This window comes from Ranitomeya imitator, chromosome 2 (genome assembly GCF_032444005.1).
Source record: "Ranitomeya imitator isolate aRanImi1 chromosome 2, aRanImi1.pri, whole genome shotgun sequence".
In the NCBI taxonomy this organism is placed as follows: Eukaryota; Metazoa; Chordata; class Amphibia; order Anura; family Dendrobatidae; genus Ranitomeya; species Ranitomeya imitator.
The window spans coordinates 284,912,256-284,936,262 of record NC_091283.1 but is presented as its reverse complement, the minus strand read 5'-3'; the positions used below and the strand labels follow the sequence as shown (position 1 = coordinate 284,936,262).

The window sequence follows — 24,007 nt, the reverse complement described above, 5'->3', positions numbered from 1 at the left end:
GACTGTAAAAGACCTCCAGAAAGATTTAGCAGACTCCGATGTTGTGGTACGTTGTTCTACTGTTCAGAGACACCTGCATAAATATGGCCTTCATGGAAGAGTCATCAGAAAAAAACTCCTGCGACCTCACCATAAAGTTCAGCATCAAAAGTATGCAAAAGAACATCTAAACAAGCCTGATGCATTTTGTATACAAATTCTGTGGACCGATAAGTTTAAAATAGAACTATTTGGCCTCAATGATCAAAGGTATGTGTGGAAAAAAAGGGCACAGAATTTCAGGAAAAGAACATCTACCCAACCATACATGGGGTGGATCAATCATGCTTTGGGTTGTGTTGCAGCTAATAGCACGAGGAACATTTCCCAAGTAGAGGGAAGAATGAATTCAATTAAATTTCAACAAATTATTGATGCAAGCATAACACTAAATGTAAAAAAGCTAAAGGTGAAAAGAGGATGGCTTCTCCAAATGGATAATGATTCTAAACACATGTCACAATCCACAATAGATGGCCTCAAAAGGCACAAGCTGAAGTTTTTACAATGGCCCTCACAGTCCCCTGATGTGAAAAATAGATAAAGGTGTGCACAGCTTGTGGAGTGTGGTGCCCAGGTAGGTTCCAACACCTTAGTAATATGAAATGAAACCTGGCACTCAACTTGTACGTGAAAGCGGTTTTATTTACCAGCAACAAAAAAACGTTTCGGTCGTTAATCTGACCATCATCAGTTACTGTGAGTATAAATAAAGAAAAAGCAAATTGCACAAAGAAACCAAAGTACATATAAAAAATAAAGTATTTACAAAAAATATAGAGCTTTCAACATCAAGATGGCATGGTTACATATAGAGATTAGTATATAAATGGTATAATGTAAGGTACAAAAGATCATACAGGCGAAATAGAATGAAATAGAACACTGTATAGAAACAACCAATCCTGGCACAATATAAGGAATGTGGATAGTAGGAAGGTAAATAACATACCGTATAGATAGTGTTGTCTATAGTGAGTGTACGCTCCTGTGAGCGAAGGGCTATGTTTTCTGTAATGGAAGGGTTAACCTAGTTAGGTGGGGGATAAATGGGTGAATAATGTGCCCCATGCGATATAATAGCATACCCCTGTTATGGGAAGAGACCGGGTATGTGACCGGTAACCTATAGAAAAAATAAGTATACTGCTGAGTATATTAATATGGCTGCAGCAGGGGGGAAAGTGAGGATAGGTAGTATGTGACGTGTGATGTGGCTTGTGATGTGACGTGACACGGTGTCCACCGCTGGTCTGCTATCTACTGTGCCCCTGCACGTTTTATGTGCTATCAGGAAGTGTTGCTGGCCGGAAGGAGTCGTGTCCCGCCAGCAGCAGTGAATGCTGGTAGTGATGTATCTCCTGCTGTGTCCAGCAGGACGGTGAATGTACTCCTTCTCTGTGGGCGTGTGAAGGGGTGGAGTAGTAGAGGTGACGTCACCACTATGGCGGTGCGGTCCAGGGCTCTTTGTTTGCGTGTCACCTTGTAAGGAAGGTGGGAGGGGGAGAATGATGGCTTATGGCCATGCATTTTAAAGGCACTGCGGGTTCTGTGTCACTATATGTGAATGGGTGTATTATTACCTGGTGTCGGAAAGTAGAAGTAAAACCTGTGTACTCTGGACTAATGGTGGTAGGACGTATTACGCCTGTAAGAGAGACTATGGAAAGCAGGCACAACTATAATATTACAAAGTAAGTGCAGGTGGATTAGAGTGAGCCAGCCAGAGTAGTGAGTGCCAGTGGGAAGTTTGAATCCAGGAATCAATACAGGCGACTCTAAAAGAATAGAAAACAGGCAATTAGACACCAAAAACTGTAACATTACACCTATATTCAGACAAAAGCCAACAGATCATATTCCCTATTTAACCCCTTAGGGGCCAAGGTTTCCAGGGTGTGCATCCAGAGGGCTTCCCGTTTTTTTAGAAGTGCAATCCTATCGCCACCTCGTCTCTGTGGGGGAACAGAGTCGATTACCTGATATTTGAGTTGTGAAATTGAGTGTCCCTGTGTAGCAAAATGCTGGAGGATCGGTAAAAGCAGATTATTACAACGTATAGTAGATTTATGCTTGGAGATCCTATCGCGTATGGATTGCGTGGATTCCCCAATGTATAGTAGTCCACAGGGACATTTAATCAGGTATACGACGAAGGATGAATCGCACGTATAGTAATCTTTGATCCCAAAGCTCTTGCCTGTGTTGGGGTGTTGGAAGGTACCGCCCTTTTGTACGTTCCCACATTGCGCACAATGTAGGCATGGATATGTGCCCATTCTAGGTTGTGTTAAGAACCTTGATCTTTTTGCTTGTGTGGGACCCAAGTCTGCCCTCACTAAATTGTCCCTGAGATTTTGTGGTCTTTTATAGCAAGGGAGAAATGGAAGTTTGAACTCTGGGACATTGGGATATGCTGTGGAGAGTAAAGGCCAATGTTTCCTGATGTGTTTATGTAGGATAGAAGTGAATGGGTGGTAGACGTGTACAAATGGAACACGTTTACCTTGATCCCTAACCTGTGGGTGTGACGGAGGATTCCTTTGTTTGTCAAGGACATCAGTGGGGTAACCGCGATGTCGGAAATTGGTTGTCATTTCATTTATACGTTGGTCCCGTACGCTGTTGTCAGTGACTATGCGTTGTACGCGCTGGTATTGTGATCTAGGTATGAAGCGTTTTACAGCGGGAGGATGGAAACTCTGATAGTGTAGAATGCTGTTGCGATCGGTTGTTTTTTTATGAAGATCAGTAGTTAAACGTCCATCCTTATCTTTCAGAACCACTGTGTCCAGGAAACTCACGGATTGAGTATCATGGGACATGGTGAACTGTATGCCTGGCCATGCCCCATTGAGAAAGGAGAGAAATGCCTCCAGGGATTCCAACGTGCCCCCCCATAAGCAGAAAACGTCATCAATGTAACGGGTCCAGTATAGGATGTTAGTCTCAAATAGAGGATGTTTGTAGATGGCAGATTCCTCGAAATGGGCCATATAGGCATTTGCATAGGGGGGCACAACTTTGGAACCCATGGCGGTCCCACGGGCCTGCAGGAAGTACTGGTCCTGAAAAAGAAAATAGTTATTGAACAATACCAGAGAGAGAAGGTCCACACATAAGTTAACAGCATCCGTATGCATTTCCGCTGTCGTAAGGAGATGGTGTACTGAATTTATACCCTCTACATGGGGGATTGAGGTGTACAGGTCCTTTACGTCCATTGTAACAAGGATGGTGTGGGGTGGTACTGTACCTATAGACTGGATCCTACTAAGGAATGCCCCTGAACATGATGTGAACATCATTGAAAATCTTTGGCTAGACCTCAAAATAGCAGGAATCTTGCAGAACTGGGAAAGTTTTCCAAGGAAGAATGGATGTAAATACCTAAAAAGAAAAAAAAATAAATAAAGACTCTTGTCTGGCAACAAAATGCATTTACAACCTGTGATACTTGCAAAAGGGGGTGTTACTAGGTACTAACCATTCAGGGTGCCTAAACGTTTGCATCAGCCCATTATATATATATATATATATATATATATATATACACTACTGTTCCAAAGTTTAGGGTCACTTACAAATGTCCTTATTTTTGAAAGAAAAGCAAAGATTTTTTCCAATGAAGCTAACATTAAATGATTCAGAAATACACTCTATACATTGTTAATGTCGTAAATGACTATGCTAGCTGCAAACGTCTGGTTTGTAATGCAATATCTTCATAGGTGTATAAAGGCCCATTTCCAACAACAATCACTCCAGTGTTCTTTATGGTACTTTGTGTTTGCTAACTGTGCAAGAAGGCTAATGGATGGTTAGAATACCCTTGAAAACCCGTGTGCAAGTATGTTAGCACAGCTGAAAACAGTTTGGCTGATTAGAGAAACTATAAACTGGACCTTCCTTTGAGCTATTTCAAAATGTGGAGCATTACATTTGTCAGTTCCATTAAACTCTCAAAATGGCCAGAAAAAAAGAACTTTCATGTGAAACTCGACAGTCTATTCTTGTTCTTAGAAATGAAGGCTATTCCATGCGAGAAATTGCCAAGAAACTGAAGATTTCCTACAATGGTCTGTACTACTCCCTTCAGAGGAGAGCACAAACAGGCTCTAACCAGAATAGAAAAAGAAGTAGAAGGCCCCGATGCACAACCGAACTACAAGACAAGTACATTAGAGTCTGTAGTTTGAGAAATCGATGCCTCACAGGTCCTCAACTGGCAGCTTCATTAAATAGTACACGCAAAACGCCAGTGTCAATGTCTACAGTGAAGAGGCGACTCCGGGATGCTGGCCTTCAGGACAGCGTGGCAAAGAAAAAGCCATATCTGAGACTGGCTAATAAAAGGAAAAGATAAATATGGGCAAAAGAACACAGATATTGGAAAATGGTGCTATGGACAGATGAATCCAAGATGGAGGTGTTTGGATCACAAAAAAGGACATTTGTGAGACGCAGAACAACTGAAAAGATGCTGGAAGAGTGCCTGACGCCATCTGTCAAGCATGGTGGAGGTAATGTGATGGTCTGGGGTTGCTTTGGTGCTGGTAAAGTGGAAAATTTGTACAAGGTAAAAGGGATTTTGAATAAGGAAGGCTATCACTCTATTTTGCAATGCCATGCCATACCCTGTCGACAGCGCTTGATTGGCGCCAATTTCATCCAACAACAGGACAATGACCCAAAGCACACCTCCAAATTATGCAAGAACTATTTAGGGAAGAAGCGGGCAGCTGGTATTCTATCTGTAATGGAGTGGCCAGCGCAGTCACCAGATCTCAACCCCATTGAGCTGTTGTGGGAGCAGCTTGACCGTATGGTGTGCAAAAAGTGTCCATCAAGCCAAACCAACTTGTGGGAGGGGCTTCTGGAAACATGGGGTGAAATTTCTCCAAATTACCTCAGCAAATTAACTGCTAGAATGCCAAAGGTCTGCAATGCTGTAATTGCTGCAAAGGGAGCATTCTTTGACGAAAGCAAAGTTTAGAGGAGAAAATTATTATTTCAAATAAAAGTCTTTTTTTCGAACCTTGTCAATGTCTGGACTAGATTTTCAATTCATTTGGCAACTCATTTGATTAATAAAAGTATGAGTTTTCATGGAAAACACAAAATTGTCTGGGTGACACTAAACCTTTGAACGGTAGTGTATAGTATAGATTACTGTTACTGGACATGATGGAATAATCCATACCATATATTCTGGTATATTCAGCAACATCCTGAATGGAATCGATATTCAAATTCCAGGATGAACAATATCGACCAAAGATCACCGATGCTGTATAAAGGAAAAGATAAATGAACAACGAATTATAATCATATAAAACCACTTAAGTTAAAAATATATAATCCATACATGGACAGATATACTGGGTGACACTAAAAGGGGTCAGAGAAAAGGAACAAAGCTGTTCTGTTCATTAAGGCCAAATGGTTGAATAGTCTTCAATGTCCAAATCCATTTGTCTCTAATTGTGCCATTTTTTGGCTGGTTTTGCCACCCCGTATCTTAGGAGTATTCAGATCAATCCCACAAACTTTTAGAAGAGCTGGATTGCAGTCATGATAAACCCTATCCCCTTAACAACCAGGGGTATTTTTGTTTTTGTATTTTCATTTTTTTGCTCCCCTTTTTCCCAGAGACATAACTTTTTTAATTTTTGGTCACAATGGCCATGTGAGGGCTTGTTTTTTTGCCGGACAAGTTGTACTTTTGAACGCCACCATTGGTTTTACCATGTCATGTAACAGAAAATGGGAAAAAATATCCAAGTGCAGTGAAATTGTAAAAAAAGTGCAATCTCACACTAGTTTTTGTTTGGCTTTTTTATAAATGCTAAAACTGACCAGCCATTATGATTCTCCAGGTCATTACAAGTTCACAGACACCAAACATGTCTAGGTTCCTTTTTTATCTAAGTTGTGAAAAAAAGTTCCAAAGTTTGTAAAAAAAAAGTTGCCATTTTCCGAGACCCGTAGCGTCTCTATTTTTTGGGATGTGTGGCCGGGTGAGGGTTTATTTTTTGTGTGCCGAGCTGACGTTTTTATTGCTATAATTTTGTTGTAGATACGATCTTTTGATATTATTTTATTGCAATGTTTCAGCCACCAAAAAAACGTAATTCTGGTGTTTTGATTTTTTTTCTCACTGCGATGTTTAACGATTGGATTCTTTTTTTATATTGATAGATCGGGCGATTCTGAACGCGATGATACCAAATATATGGATATTTGATTTTTTTATTGTTTTATTTTGAATGGGGCGAAAGGGGGAGTGATTTGAACTTTTAGGGTATGTGCACACGTTGCGGATTCCATTGCGGATTTTCCGCGCAGATTCTGCAGAATCCGCAGGTAAAATGACCTGCGTTTTACCTGCGGATTTTGCCTGCGTTTTTACACCTGCGGATTCCTATAATGGAATAGGTGTAAAAACAATGTGGAATCCGCACAAAGAATTGACATGCTTCGGAAAATAAACCGCTGTGTTTCTGAACAGAATATTCCGCAGCATGTGCACAGCGGATTTGGTTTTCCATAGGTTTACATGGTACTGTACACCGCATGGAAAACTGCTGCAGATCTGCAGGGCCAAATCCGCAACGTGTGCACATACCCTTATATTTTTTTTATTTTTAAAATATTTTTAAAACATTTTTTTTTACTTGCTTTAATAGTCTCCACTTTTTCTCCTATTTTTATTCCAGGAATGTAATGCACCGTTAGCTCTTTATTTTCTTACTATATATACCCTTTGCTCTGTGTCCTTTCATTATATAAGCTATTTATAAGTGCACAGTATCTATTGACCTTATAAACTGATATTGAGTGATATATCTACAAATCGTTTATACACTATGTGCAGAATACTTAGGCAAGTTGTATTTTGATCACATGATACTTTTTATACATGTTGTCCTACTCCAAGCTGTTCAGGCTTGAGAGCCAACTACCAATTAAGTAAATCAGGTGATGTGCATCTCTGTAATGAGGAGGGGTGTTGTCTAATGATATCAACACCCTATATGTGGTGTGCTTAATTATTAGGCAACTTCCTTTCCTTTGGCAAAATGCGTCAGAAGAGAGATTTGACGGGCTCTGAAAAGTCCAAAATTGTGAGATGTCTTGCAGAGGGATGCATCAGTCTTGAAATTGCCAAACTTTTGAAGCGTGATCACCGAACAATCAAGCGTTTCATGGCAAATAGCCAACAGGGTTGCAAGAAGCGTGTTGGGCAAAAAAGGCGCAAAATAACTGCCCACAAATTGAGGAAAGTCAAGCGTGAAGCTGCCAAGATGCCATTTGCCACCAGTTTTGCCATATTTCAGAGCTGCAACGTTACTGGAGTAACAAATAGCACAAGGTGTGCAATACTCAGGGACATGGCCAAGGTAAGGAAGGCTGAAAAACGACCACCTTTGAACAAGAAACATAAGATAAAACATCAAGCTGGACCAAGAAATATCTTAAGACTGACTTTTCAAAGGTTTTATGGACTGATGAAATGAGAGTGACTCTTGATGGGCCAGATGGATGGGCCAGAGGCTGGATCAGTAAAGGGCAGAGAGCGTCACTCTGACTCAGGCACCAGCAAGGTGGAGGTGGGGTACTGATATGGGCTGGTATCATCAAAGATGAACTTGTGGGACCTTTTCGGGTTTAGGATGGAGTGAAGCTCAACTCCCAGACCTACTGGCAGTTTCTGGAAGACAACTTCTTCAAGCAGTGGTACAGGAAGAAGTCGGTATCGTTCAAGAAAAACAGGATTTTCATGCAGGACAATGCTCCATCACATGCCTCCAACTACTCCACAGCGTGGCTGGCCAGTAAAGCTCTCAAAGAAGAAAAAATAATGACATGGCCCCCGTGTTCACCTGATCTGAACCCCATAGAGAACCTGTGGTCCCTCATAAAATGTGAGATCTACAGGGAGGGAAAACAGTAAACCTCCCAGAACAGTGTCTGGGAGGCTGTGGTGGCTGCTGCACGCAGTGTTGGTCGTAAACAGATCAAGCAACTGACAGAATCTATGGATGGAGGCTGCTGAGTTTCATCGTAAAGAAAGGTGGCTATATTGGTCACTAATTTTTTTTGGTTTTGTTTTTGCATGTCAGAAATGTTTATTTCTACATTTTGTGCAGTTATATTGGTTTACCTGGTGAAAATAAACAAGTGAGATGGGAATATATTTGTTTTTTATTAAGTTGCCTAATAATTCTGCACAGTAATAGTTACCTGCACAAACAGATATCCTCCTAAGATAGCCAAATCTAAAAAAAAAAAAAAACATTCCAATTTCCAAAAATATTAACCCCTTTACCCCCAAGGGTGGTTTGCACGTTAATGACCGGGCCAATTTTTACAATTCTGACCACTGTCCCTTTATGAGGTTATAACTCTGGAACGCTTCAATGGATCCTGGTGATTCTGACATTGTTTTCTCGTGACATATTGTACTTCATGACAATGGTAAAAATTATTTGATAGTACCTGCGTTTATTTGTGAAAAAAACGGAAATTTGGCGAAAATTATGAAAATTTCGCAATTTTCCAACTTTGAATTTTTATGCAATTAAATCACAGAGATATGTCACACAAAATACTTAATAAGTAACATTTCCCACATGTCTACTTTACATCAGCACAATTTTGGAACCAAAATTTTTTTTTGTTAGGGAGTTATAAGGGTTAAAAGTTGACCAGCAATTTCTCATTTCTACAACACCATTTTATTTTAGGGACCACATCTCATTTGAAGTCATTTTGAGGGGTCTATATGATAGAAAATACCCAAGTGTGACACCATTCTAAAAACTACACCCCTCAAGGTGCTCAAAACCATATTCAAGAAGTTTATTAACCCTTCTGGTGCTTCACAGGAATTTTTTGAATGTTTAAATAAAAATGAACATTTAACTTTTTTTCACAAAAAATGTAATTCAGCTCCAATTTGTTTTATTTTACCAAGGGTAACAGGAGAAAATGGACCCCAAACATTGTTGTACAATTTGTCCTGAGTATGCCAATACCCCACATGTGGGGGTAAACCACTGTTTGGGCGCATGGCAGAGCTCGGAAGCGAAGGAGCGCCATTTGACTTTTCAATGCAAAATTGACTGGAATTGAGATGGGACGCCATGTTTCGTTTGGAGAGCCCCTGATGTGGCTAAACATTGAAACCCCCCACAAGTGACACCATTTTGGAAAGTAGACCCCCTAAGGAACTTATCTAGAGGTGTGGTGAGCACTTTGACCCAACAAGTGCTTCACAGAAGTTTATAATGTAGAACCGTAAAAATAAAAAATCATATTTTTTCACAAAAATTATCTTTTCGCCCCCAATTTTTTATTTTCCCAAGGGTAAGAGAAGAAATTGGACCCCAAAAGTTGTTGTACAATTTGTCCTGAGTACGCTGATAGCCCATATGTGGGGGTAAACCACTGTTTGGGCGGATGGGAGAGCTCGGAAGGGAAGGAGCGCCGTTTGACTTTTCAATGCAAAATTGACAGGAATTGAGATGGGACGTCATGTTGCGTTTGAAGAGCCACTGATGTGCCTAAACATTGAAACCCCCCACAAGTGACACCATTTTGGAAAGTAGACCCCCTAAGGAACTTATCTAGAGGTGTGGTGAGCACTTTGACCCACCAAGTGCTTCACAGAAGTTTATAATGTAGAACCGTAAAAATAAAAAATCATATTTTTTCACAAAAATTATCTTTTTGCCCCCAATTTTTTATTTTCCCAAGGGTAAGAGAAGAAATTGGACCCCAAAAGTTGTTGTACAATTTGTCCTGAGTACGCGGATACCCCATATGTGGGGGTAAACCACTGTTTGGGTGGATGGGAGAGCTCGGAAGGGAAGGAGCGCCGTTTGACTTTTCAAAGCTAAATTGACAGGAATTGAGATGGGACGCCATGTTGCGTTTGAAGAGCCACTGATGTGCCTAAACATTGAAACCCCCCACAAATGACACCATTTTGGAAAGTAGACCCCCTAAGGAACTTATCTAGAGGTGTGGTGAGCACTTTGACCCACCAAGTGCTTCACAGAAGTTTATAATGCAGAGCCGTAAAAATAAAACAAAATTTTTTTCCCACAAAAATTATTTTTTTAGCCCCCAGTTTTGTATTTTCCTGAGGGTAACAGGAGAAATTGGACCCCAAAATTTGTTGCCCAATTTGTCCTGAGTGCGATGATACACCATATGTGGGGGGAACCACTGTTTGGGCACATGGGAGGGCTCAGAAGGGAAGGAGTGCCATTTGAATGCAGACTTAGATGGAATGGTCTGCAGGTGTCACATTGCGTTTGCAGAGCCCCTAATGTACCTAAACAGTAGAAACCCCCCACAAGTGACACCATTTTGGAAAGTAGACCCCCTTAGGAACTTATCTAGATGTGTGCTGAGCGCTTTGACCCACCAAGGGCTTCACAGAAGTTTATAATGGAGAGCCGTAAAAATAAAAAAAAAATTTTTTCCCACAAAAATTATTTTTTAGCCCCCAGTTTTGTATTTTCCCGAGGGTAAAAGGAGAAATTCGACCCCACAATTTGTTGTCCAATTTGTCCTGAGTGCGCTGATACCCCATATGTGGGGGGGAACCACTGTTTGGGCGCATGGGAGGGCTCGGAAGGGAAGGAGCTCCATTTGGAATGAGGACTTAGATGGAATGGTCTGCAGGTGTCACATTGCATTTGCAGAGCCCCTAATGTACCTAAACAGTAGAAACCTCCCACAAGTGACACCATTTTGGAAACTAGACCCCCTAAGGAACTCATCTAGATGTGTTGTGATATCTTTGAACCCCCAAGTGTTTCACTACAGTTTGTAACGCAGAGCCGTGAAAATTAAAAAAAAAAATCTTTCCCCCCAAAATTATTTTTTAGCCCCCAGTTTTGTATTTTCCCGAGGGTAAGAGGAGAAATTCGACCCCAAAAGTTGTTGTCCAATTTGTCCTGAGTACGCTGATACCCCGTATGTTGGGGGAAACCAACGTTTGAGCGCATGGCAGAGCTCGGAAGGGAAGGAGCGCCATTTGGAATGCAGACTTAGATGGAATGGTCTGCAGACGTCACATTGCGTTTGCAGAACCCCTAATGTACCTAAACAGTAGAAACCCCCCACAAGTGACCCCATATTGGAAACTAGACCCCCCAGGGAACTAATCTAGATGTGTTGTGAGAACTTTGAACCCCCAAGTGTTTCACTACAGTTTATAACGCAGAGCCGTGAAAATAAAAAATCTTTTTTTTCCCCACAAAAAATATGTTTTAGCCCCGAGTTTTGTATTTTCCCAAGGGTAGCAGGAGAAATTGGACCCCAAAAGTTGTTGTCCTATTTGTCCTGAGTACGCTGATACCCCATATGTTGGGGTAAACCCCTGTTTGGGCACACGGGAGAGCTCGGAAGGGAAGAAGCACTGTTTTACTTTTTCAACGCAGAATTGGCTGGAATTGAGATCGGACGCCATGTCGCGTTTGGAGAGCCCCTGATGTGCCTAAACAGTGGAAACCCCCCAATTATAACTGAAACCCTAATCCAAACACATCCCTAACCCTAATCCCAACAGTAACCCTAACAACACCTCTAACCCTGACACACCCCTAACCCTAATCCCAACCCTATTCCCAACCGTAAATGTAATCTAAACCCTAACTGTAACTTTAGCCCCAACCCAAACTGTAGCCCTAGCCCTAACCCTAGCCCTAACCCTAATCCTAACCCTAGCCCTAACCCTAGCCCTAACCCTAGCCCTAACCCTAGCCCTAACCCTAGCCCTAACCCTAGCCCTAACCCTAACCCTAGCCCTAGCCCTAACCCTAACCCTAGCCCTAACCCTAGCCCTAACCCTAGCCCTAGCCCTAACCCTAGCCCTAACTCTAACCCTAGCCCTAATGGGAAAATGGAAATAAATACATTTTTTTAATTTTTCCCTAACTAAGGGGGTGATGAAGGGGGGTTTGATTTACTTTTATAGCGGGTTTTTTAGCGGATTTTTATGATTGGCAGCCGTCACACACTGAAAGACGCTTTTTATTGCAAAAAATATTTTTTGCGTTACCACATTTTGAGAGCTATAATTTTTCTATATTCTGGTCCACAGAGTCATGTGAGGTCTTGGTTTTTGCGGGACGAGTTGATGTTTTTATTGGTAACATTTTCGGGCACGTGACATTTTTTGATCGCTTTTTATTCCGATTTTTGTGAGGCAGAATGACCAAAAACCAGCTATTCATGAATTTCTTTTGGGGGAGGCGTTTATACCGTTCCGCGTTTGGTAAAATTGATGAAGCAGTTTTATTCTTCGGGTCAGTACGATTACAGCGACACCTCATTTATATCATTTTTTTATGTTTTGGCGCTTTTATACGATAAAAACTATTTTATAGAAAAAATAATTATTTTTGCATCGCTTTATTCTCAGGGCTATAACTTTTTTATTTTTTTGCTGATGATGCTGTATGGCGGCTCGTTTTTTGCGGGACAAGATGACGTTTTCAGCGGTACCATGGTTAGTTATATCTGTCTTTTTGATCGCGTGTTATTCCACTTTTTGTTCGGCGGTATGATAATAAAGCGTTGTTTTTTGCCTCGTTTTTTTTTTTTTTTTCTTACGGTGTTTACTGAAGGGGTTAACTAGTGGGCCAGTTTTATAGGTCGGGCCGTTACGGACGCGGCGATACTAAATATGTGTACTTTTATTGTTTTTTTTTTTTTATTTAGATAAAGAAATGTATTTATGGGAATAATATTTTTATTTTTTTTTCATTATTTTGGAATATTTTTTTTAATTTTTTTTTACACATTTGAAATTTTTTTTTTTTACTTTTTTACTTTGTCCCAGGGGGGGACATCACAGATCAGTGATCTGACAGTTTGCACAGCACTCTGTCAGATCACTGATCTGATAGCAGTGCAGGCTGCTTCACAGTGCCTGCTCTGAGCAGGCTCTGTGAAGCCACCTCCCTCCCTGCAGGACCCGGATCCGCGGCCATCTTGGATCCGGGGCTGGAGGGAGCAGGGAGGGAGGTGAGACCCTCGCAGCAACGCGATCACATCGCGTTGCTGCGGGGGGCTCAGGGAAGCCCGCAGGGAGCCCCCTCCCTGCGCGGTGCTTCCCTGTACCGCCGGCACATCGCGATCATCTTTGATCGCGGTGTGCCGGGGGTTAATGTGCCGGGGGCGGTCCGTGACCGCTCCTGGCACATAGTGCCGGATGTCAGCTGCGATAAACAGCTGACACCCGGCCGCGATCGGCGGCGCTCCCCCCGTGAGCGCTGCCGATCGCATATGACGTACTATTGCGTCCTTGGGAAGAAAAGCCCACCCCACATGGACGCAATAGTACGTCTAATGGCAGAAAGGGGTTAAGCTTTGATATTTATGAGTCTTTTGGGTTGATTGAGAACATAGTTGTTGATCAATAATAAAAATAAACCTCTAAAATACAACTTGCCTAATATTTCTGCACACCGTGTATATCCATGTATGTATTTATCTTATACTCAATAAATACGGTGCACTTAATCTCATTTCAACCTTGATAGCAGGGGCTGGCTGGCACTTTTTCAGCCTGGGGGGCAATCACAAGGCAGTGGCCCTACAGTTGCATTACTGTACCCTGCTTATCTCTGGCCACTGCAATAAAACAGCAGAGATAACTGGCTTTAAAAACAGGCTGGTACATAGATATGTGAACAGAGCTTGTTGCCTATTTATGGAAGCAGAACCAAGCTGACTGCCTACATAGATACTGTAACAGAAGCAAGCTGACTACATAGACACGAGAACCATGATTGCTACGTAGACAAAGAAATTGACTGGAGCTTACTACAGAGATAAGGGAGCAGAACCAAGCTTATTACAGACATATGGAAGCAGAACCAAGCTTACCACAGAGATATGGGAACAGAACGGAGCTTACTACAGAGATATGGGAGCAGAACCGAGATTACTACAGAGATATGGGAGCAGAACCGAGCTTACTACAGAAATATGGGAGCAGAAACGAGCTTACTACACAGATATGGGAGCAGAATCGAGCTTACTGCAGAGATATGGGAACAGAACAGAGCTTACTATAGAGCTATGGGAGCAGAACCGAGTTTACTACAGAGATATAGGGACAGAATGGAGCTTACTACAGAAATATGGGAGCAGAACCGAGCTTACTATAGAGATATGGGAGCAGAACCGAGCCTACTATAGAGATATGGGAGCAGAACCGAGCTTACTACAGAGATATGGGAGCAGAACCGAGCTTACTACAGAGATATGGGAGCAGAACCGAGCTTACTCCAGAGATATGGGAGCAGAACCGAGCTTACTACAGAGATGAGGGAGCAGAACCAAGCTTACTACAGAGATAAGGGAGCAGAACCGAGCTTACTACAGAGATATGGGAGCAGAACCGAGCTTACTACAGAGATATGGGAGAAGAACCGAGATTACTACAGAGATATGGGAGCAGAACCAAGCTTACTACAGAAATATGGGAGCAGAGATGAGCTTACTACAGAGATATGGGAGCAGAACCGAGCTTACTACAGAAATATGGGAGCAGAAACGAGCTTACTACAGAGATATGGGAGCAGAATCGAGCTTACTGCAGAGATATGGGAACAGAACAGAGCTTACTATAGAGCTATGGGAGCAGAACCGAGTTTACTACAGAGATATAGGGACAGAATGGAGCTTACTACAGAAATATGGGAGCAGAACCGAGCTTACTATAGAGATATGGGAGCAGAATCGAGCCTACTAGAAGTTCTGTAGAAGGACGTAGATCTGGGTATTTATTATGATGGAATATAGGCTGAACTGGATGGACAAATGTCTTTTTTCGGCCTTACTAACTATGTTATGTTACTATGTTACTATAGAGATATGGGAGCAGAACCGAGCTTACTACAGAGATATGGGAGCAGAACCGAGCTTATTCCAGAGATATGGGAGCAGAACCGAGCTTACTATAGAGATATGGGAGCAGAATCGAGCCTACTAGAAGTTCTGTAGAAGGACGTAGATCTGGGTATTTATTATGATGGAATATAGGCTGAACTGGATGGACAAATGTCTTTTTTCGGCCTTACTAACTATGTTATGTTACTATGTTACTATAGAGATATGGGAGCAGAACCGAGCTTACTACAGAGATATGAGAGCAGAACCGAGTTTACTACAGAGATATGGGAGCAGAACCGAGCTTACTACAGAGATAAGGGAGCAGAACCGAGTTTACTACAGACATATAGGAACAGAAAGGAGCTTACTGCAGAGATCTGATATTTTGTTACAGGCTCAAGGATTGTGATGAATAATAAATGCTCACACGAAAATTGAATAAACAAAAATGAATTTACTTAATAAATAATAAGAAATAAACAGTCACTGAAAACAGTAAAATAACATTATTCATACATTATTATGGTACAAGTCATCAGGGTGTCTCTGTATCTCCCATCTCTCTTCCATGTGTGTGTCTGTCCCCCATCTCTGTTGCATTTCTGTGTCTTTCATATCTTATACTGTCCAATGTATCTCAGTAAAAAAAACTTTGATGGTCATTGGAATGCCAGAAAGAAACCCCCTTAAACCGGTCGGTTACTGACAAAAAGTAGCTGGTCATTTACTAACAACAAATAAATTTACTAATAACAAATAACTGGTCATTTAATAAACAACAAATGACGTTCTGCTAGCTGGGTCATCTGGTTGGACAATTAAACTTCAAAGACCTTTTGCTAACTCCATACAGTAAGGATATACTGAATATATTATATAATAAACTGATTGAAACCATATCAATATATCAATAATTAGTATTAATTAATTGGAGTGTTTGAAAGCATTAAAGATAACTTACTACACATATGGGAGCAGAACCGAGCTTACTACACATATAGGAGCAGAACCGAGCTTACTACAGAGATATGGGAGCAGAACTGAGCTTACTACAGAGATATGGGAGCAGAACCAACCTTACTACAGAGATAAGGGAGCAGAACCGAGCTTACTCCAGAGATATGGGAGCAGAACTGAGCTTACCACAGAGATATGGGAGCAGAACCAACCTTACTACAGAGATAAGGGAGCAGAACCGAGCTTACTGCAGAGATAAGGGAGCAGAACTGAGCTTACCACAGAGATATGGGAGCAGAACCGAGCTTACTACAGAGATAAGGGAGCAGAACCGAGCTTACTGCAGAGATATGGGAGCAGAACTGAGCTTACCACAGAGATATGGGAGAAGAACCAAGCTTACCACAGAGATATGGGAGAAGAACCAAGCTTACTACAGAGATAAGGGAGCAGAACCGAGCTTTGCCCCCTTCCTATAGTACAGTTGCTATGCATGGAATTATTTTATAGATTCCTTTTCCCCCACTCTTCCACTCCTCTCTATCCATCTATGATGGAGGGATTTCATTCATCTGCCGTCTTTTTATCTACCACTCTTTCGTTCTCTATGTGAGAAAAAATATATATATTTTGTGATTTAATTTACGTCCTTATGTGACTTCTTATTTCCCTCCTTTCCTATATAGGAATCATAAAAGTCCACCATTTTTTGTATTTTATTTTATTTTAATCATTGTTTGTCTTTTTCAGTTACTCACATTTACAGCATATTGTCTGCACAGTCCAGTCCATGAGTGTTGATCTGCGGCCATTCTGGAGTCTATTATGATCGTTCTGCATTCCTAATAAAAGCAAAGGATGTCTTTTTTTAAGACACATGTTTTTACATCGTCTGTATATATTATTGTTATGCACATGTATGCACTATTGTCACTTTATTATCATATATATATATAGTAGTTGCAATCTTACATCTAACTTTATTCACATGTTGTTGCTTATAAAACATTGTGATATTTTGAGTATATTGATTAGTGTTTTTGTCACTTATTTGTGGGACATACCGTCATGATTGTTCACACAACACGTGTAGCGATTCGGTTTTGGTTCTATTCATTTATTCCTTCTCCCCCACAATGGCGCATCCATGGTCTTCAGTAAAATGGCCACTGACGGTGCGCGCATGCGCTCTGGGTCCCGGGCTGTTTCTTCCCCCTCCGCAGCTATCAGTTACTATCAGTACTTGCCGTGCACGCATGTCATTTGACGTCAGACGGCGGAGTTCCGCCCACATGCGAGCACGGTGATAACGGCTGTGGGGAGGGTGAAATGGGGTCCCAGGCGCGCGTGCGCCGGAAATCGGGTGCAGTTCCGGTATGGGAGGTATTTATACTAGTAGGATTGATCAATGGTTAACCCCCTTTCGAAAAAGCTAGGCGGCGAAATGCGCGTCAAGGGGCAGCTGAGCACCTCAGGAAGCCATCCGTTCACATTATGGGTAAGCTCATGGGAACGACTATTTAACTACTCTGACTAGGGGCAACAATGGAGTGTTTTATCCCCGTATGTTGGTATTGATATGAACAATCATGTACTATTCCCATGTAACCCCCCTTTGGATGTACTAGCTTCCCTGGAGATTGCTCAGTTTTTCCTGCATGTTTTCTCCTCAAAATCTCCTTTTGTATTTGCTATGACAGCAGTTTACTGAAAGTATGTGTTTATGTCTGTTGTTGTGACTTTTTGTAACAATAAAGCATTTATATATTTTATCATGCTTTGTGGGACTAATTTACTCCATTTTTTGGTCCTATATGTTTTTTGGAGTTGTCCTTGTAACCCGGTATATTTGGGTAACACTAGTAAGGGGGTGATACGAGTGTCTTCTCAACCCCATTTACTTAACACGCTTACTGATTATTGTTTGGATATTGATTTTTCTGTGTCATTCACAGATTCTAATCTTAAGCGAATGGATTTTCGTACCCGAGACCAAACGTGGCTCTCTCGGCTACAGGAGGTTTTTAAGGAGGATTCTGCAGGCGTTTTAACCACTAATGGTGGCGATTCCAAGGAGAGGATTGTGAGACTAAAGTCACTCCTACATAGACGAACGAAATTGTGGTGGAATAGGGCATCGTTGGGACAGTATCTGACTCGGGACCTAATACCAAGAGGCCTGAGAATCCAGATTTTCCCATCATTTGTGGTTGATGATGACAATTTTAAAAGGGATTGGGAGAATCTGGCCACTAAATGTTCCCGGGGCTTTATGGAACTGCTGATGAAGGCAGATGAGATGAAATTAGGAGATATTGAAAAAGAGATTGATGATATACAGGGTATCATAAAGGATGAACTTACATCTGAGGCCCTAGAACAACTTAATGTGGACCTAGAGAAAGACTTTTCAAAGTGGGAGCAGGAAATTGGAGCTGTTAAGACAAAGAAATTACAGCAGGATAATTTGGATTATCAGGAGAATAGAGTATACCGCTGGAAAAATAATAAGAGACCACGTCCCATGTCCCAATTAAAGACAGGCTCTATGTCGTCGTTAACATCAATGGAGGAGTCCAGTGTGGCATCTGATCAATTTAGATCAGTAAATGGAGAGGCGGTCAGAAAAATACAACCTGGGAGGACCGCCAAGAGACGGTATAATAAAAGGAAAGTCTCACCCTCGCCAGTGTATGACCGCAAAGTGAAAGGCACACACTTGGAGGTAATTAATTTATCATCCCACTCCCTCTCAGAAACACAAGTGAATTTACTGAAGTTGGGCCTAAATTTTATACCCTCTAATAAATTTGATTTTTTCACAGCTCTAAAAGATACGCACCTCTTTTGTCGCAAATTGATTTAAAAAAAATTACATAGTCAAAGAGATTTAAATCAAGGTCCCTCTAATGATGCAGAACGGGAAGCCCTTGAAGTACTGGAGGACCTATTGAGGGAACAATAATCTGAGACTCCAGGTAATTTTCCCATGGCTGTTGTGTCCAGATCGCTCACGTTCCCTCCCTTGTCTCTGTGCCCTCAAGTTGAGATTTTTTGTAAACTTGTAACTGAGGATTTGAGGAAAATACCAAATTATATTTGTAATGATAATCTCACCAATGCACAAAGGAAAGCCTTGAGGGACTTACAGTCACTGGAGTCAGTGGTCATTAAACCAGCGGACAAGGGAGGGAACGTGGTCATCTGGCCAACTGAGAAATATGAGAAGGAGGCTTTCCGCCAGTTAAAGAACAAATCTATTTATCAGGCCTTACCCCAGAACCCTATTATGCCCTATACTAGGGAATTAGAATCTATTCTGTCATATGCGAGCGAGTCTGGCATTGTCCCAAGGAAGGTCCTTGATGGGTTATTACCCAAGTTCCCTAAGATTGCCACTTTCTATCTTTTGCCGAAAGTGCACAAAGACATGGCAAATCCCCCTGGCTGACCAATTGTCTCTGGCATAGTAGGGCTGTGTGTGAGAACACATGCAAATTTATTGACCATTATTTGAAATCGTTGGTAGAAACGCTCCCCTCCTATGTCAGAGACACATCCGATGTGCTTACTAAGGTCAACGGTCTGTTCCTTGAGGCGGGGATGTTATTGGTTACTATTGATATTGAATCTTTGTATACCTCAATCAGGCATGAAGATGGCCTTAGGGCGGCCCGCTTTGTCCTCGAAATGGCGAACTGGGATGGCCATCTTGTGGAATTCATTTTGGATTTACTTAAATTTATTTTGACCCATAACTTTTTTGTTTTTAAGGATAGTTTTTTTTTGCAGGTACAGGGTACTGCAATGGGTGCGGCATGTGCTCCGTCGTATGCTAATTTGTTTTTGGGTTATTGGGAAAGAGTTATTTTCCAGGGTGACGGAGCACATGCTGCGGACCCAGTGATAGGCTGATTTCGTTACATTGATGATGTTTTGATGATTTGGAACGGTGACGAGGCCAGCCTATCAAAATTTATGCAGGAGTTAAATGAAAATTCTTTTAACCTTAAGTTTACCTACTCTTGGAATCGGAAGAGAGTAGATTTTCTGGATATTTCATTAATTGTTGCGGAGGATGGTTCAATTGAAACGGATTTGTTTCGTAAAGAGACATCCGTCATTTCGTTGCTCCATGCCTCATCGGCACACAATTACTCTACCATTAAGGCCATCCCAGTTGGCCAGTTTTTGAGGAACAGGCGGGTCTGCTCAACTGAGGCCCGCTTCGAGGAACAGTCCGCTATTTTGACTGATCGGTTCAAGGCCAGGGGGTACAGTGGTCGGTGCATTAGGGCGGGCTATAGACAAGCCAAATCAAAACGGAGGGAAGACTTGCTGCTGCAGCCCAAAAAATCAGATAGAGAGGGGAATTTGGAGACTAGGTTTATCTCCACTTCCAATTGCCACTGGGACCGGATCCGTGGGATTTTGAATAAACATTGGTCAGTGTTGCGCACAGATGGAGCTCTGGCGGCTCATTTATCCCCATTTCCACTCATGACACAACGCAGGGGGAAAAACCTTAGAGATTGTTTGGTGAAAAGTCACTATGTGACTAAACAAAAGTTTAGGGGCAGCTGAGCACCTCAGGAAGCCATCCGTTCACATTATGGGTAAGCTCATGGGAATGACTATTTAACTACTCTGACTAGGGGCAACAATGGAGTATTTTATCCCCGTATGTTGGTATTGATATGAACAATCATGTACTATTTGCATGTAACCCCCTTTTGGATGTACTAGCTTCCCTGGAGATTGCTCAGTTTTTCCTGCATGTTTTCTCCTCAAAATCTCCTTTTGTATTTGCTATGACAGCAGTTTACTGAAAGTATGTGTTTATGTCTGTTGTTGTGACTTTTTGTAACAATAAAGCATTTATATATCTTATCATGCTTTGTGGGACTAATTTACTCCATTTTTTGGTCCTATATGTTTTTTGGAGTTGACCTTGTAACCTGGTATATTTGGGTAAAACTAGGAAGGGGGTGATACGAGTGTCTTCTCAACCCCATTTACTTAACACGCTTACTGATTATTGTTTGAGTAAGGATATACTGAATATATTATATAATAAACTGATTGAAACCATATCAATATATCAATAATTAGTATTAATTAATTGGAGTGTTTGAAAGCATTAAAGATAACTTACTACACATATGGGAGCAGAACCGAGCTTACTACACACATGGGAGCAGAACCGAGCTTACTACAGAGATAAGGGAGCAGAACCGAGCTTACTCCAGAGATATGGGAGCAGAACTGAGCTTACCACAGAGATATGGGAGCAGAACCAACCTTACTACAGAGATAAGGGAGCAGAACCAAGCTTACTGCAGAGATAAGGGAGCAGAACTGAGCTTACCACAGAGATATGGGAGCAGAACCGAGCTTACTACAGAGATAAGGGAGCAGAATCGAGCTTACTGCAGAGATATGGGAGCAGAACTGAGCTTACCACAGAGATATGGGAGAAGAACCAAGCTTACTACAGAGATAAGGGAGCAGAACCGAGCTTACTACAGAGATATGGGAGCAGAACCAACCTTACTACAGAGATAAGGGAGCAGAACCGAGCTTACTGCTGAGATAAGGGAGCAGTACCGAGCTTACTACAGAGATATGGGAGAAGAACCGAGCTTACTCTGGAGATATGGGAGCAGAACAGAGCTTACTACAGAGATGTGGGAGAAGAACCGAGCTTACTCTGGAGATATGGGAGCAGAACCGAGCTTACTACAGAGATATGAGAGCAGCACCGAGCTTACTACAGAGATATGGGAGCAGAACCGAGCTTACTACAGAGATATGGGAACAGAACGGAGCTTACTACAGAGATATGGGAGCAAAACGGTGCTTACTACAGATATATGGGAGCAGAACCGAGCTTACTGCAGAGATAAGGGAGCAGAACCGACCTTACTACAGAGATATGGGAGCAGGACCGAGCTTACTGCAGTGATATGGAAGCAGAACTGAGCTTACTACAGAGATATGGGAGCAGAACCGAGCTTACTGCAGAGATAAGGGAGCAGAACCGAGCTTACTACAGAGATATGGGAGCAGAACCGAGCTTACTACAGAGATATGGGAGCAGAACCGAGATTACTACAGAGATATGGGAGCAGAACCAAGCTTACTACAGAGATATTGGAGCAGAACCGAGCTTACTCCGGAGATATGGGAGCAGAACCGAGCTTACTACAGAGATATGGGAGCAGAACCGAGCTTACTACAGAGGCATTGGAGCAGAACAGAGCTTACTACAGAGATAAGTGAGCAGAACCGAGCTTAGTGCAGAGATATGGGAGCAGAACCGAGCGTATTACAGAGATATGGTAGCAGAACCGAGCTTACTGCAGAGATATGGGAGCAGAACCGAGCTTACTACAGAGATATGGGAACAGAACCGAGCTTACTACAGATATATAGGAGCAGAACCGAGTTTACTACAGAGATATAGGAGCAGAACCAAGCTTACTACAGAGATATGGGAGCAGAACCGAGTTTACTACAGAGATATGGGAGCAGAACCGAGCTTACTACAGATATATAGGAGCAGAACCGAGTTTACTACAGAGATATAGGAGCAGAACCAAGCTTACTACAGAGATATGGGAGCAGAACCGAGTTTACTACAGAGATATGGGAGCAGAACCGAGCTTACTACAGAGGCATTGGAGCAGAACAGAGATTACTACAGAGATAAGTGAGCAGAACCGAGCTTACTGCAGAGATATGGGAGCAGAACCGAGCGTATTACAGAGATATGGTAGCAGAACCGAGCTTACTGCAGAGATATGGGAGCAGAACCAAGCTTACTACGGAGATATGGGAACTGAACCAAGCTTACTACAGAGATATGGGAGCAGAACCAAGCTTACTACAGAGATATGGGAGCAGAACTGAGCTTACTACAGAGATATGGGAGCAGAACCAAGCTTACTCCAGATATATGGGAGCAGAACCGAGCTTACTACAGAGATGAGAGAGCAGGACCGAGCTTACTACAGAGATAAGGGAGCAGAACCGAGCTTACTACAGAGATAAGGGAGCAGAACCGAACTTACTACGGAGATATGGGAACTGAACCAAGCTTACTACAGAGATATGGGAGCAGAACCGAGCTTACTACAGAGATATGGGAGCAGAACTGAGCTTACTACAGAGATATGGGAGCAGAACCAAGCTTACTCCAGATATATGGGAGCAGAACCGAGCTTACTACAGAGATGAGGGAGCAGGACCGAGCTTACTACAGAGATAAGGGAGCAGAACCGAGCTTACTACAGAGATATGGGAGCAGAACTGAGCACCTCAGGAAGCCATCCGTTCACATTATGGGTAAGCTCATGGGAATGACTATTTAACTACTCTGACTAGGGGCAACAATGGAGTATTTTATCCCCGTATGTTGGTATTGATATGAACAATCATGTACTATTTGCATGTAACCCCCTTTTGGATGTACTAGCTTCCCTGGAGATTGCTCAGTTTTTCCTGCATGTTTTCTCCTCAAAATCTCCTTTTGTATTTGCTATGACAGCAGTTTACTGAAAGTATGTGTTTATGTCTGTTGTTGTGACTTTTTGTAACAATAAAGCATTTATATATCTTATCATGCTTTGTGGGACTAATTTACTCCATTTTTTGGTCCTATATGTTTTTTGGAGTTGACCTTGTAACCTGGTATATTTGGGTAAAACTAGGAAGGGGGTGATACGAGTGTCTTCTCAACCCCATTTACTTAACACGCTTACTGATTATTGTTTGAGTAAGGATATACTGAATATATTATATAATAAACTGATTGAAACCATATCAATATATCAATAATTAGTATTAATTAATTGGAGTGTTTGAAAGCATTAAAGATAACTTACTACACATATGGGAGCAGAACCGAGCTTACTACACACATGGGAGCAGAACCGAGCTTACTACAGAGATAAGGGAGCAGAACCGAGCTTACTCCAGAGATATGGGAGCAGAACTGAGCTTACCACAGAGATATGGGAGCAGAACCAACCTTACTACAGAGATAAGGGAGCAGAACCAAGCTTACTGCAGAGATAAGGGAGCAGAA

General features: G+C 42.0%; 1 long non-coding RNA gene across 1 annotated transcript in view; it reads right to left on the bottom strand.

Annotated features, from left to right (window-relative positions):
* Window positions 1-663: 663 nt before the first annotated feature.
* The window catches only part of LOC138663186 (uncharacterized), a 45,237-nt gene continuing 21,893 nt past the window's right edge, over window positions 664-24,007 (bottom strand). The window contains exons 3-6 of the long non-coding RNA XR_011318127.1: window positions 16,677-16,760; window positions 5,243-5,329; window positions 3,296-3,429; window positions 664-1,817 (exon numbers count right to left, since the gene is read on the bottom strand). This is a non-coding gene — a long non-coding RNA (uncharacterized lncRNA). The remainder of the gene's footprint in view (window positions 1,818-3,295; window positions 3,430-5,242; window positions 5,330-16,676; window positions 16,761-24,007) is intronic.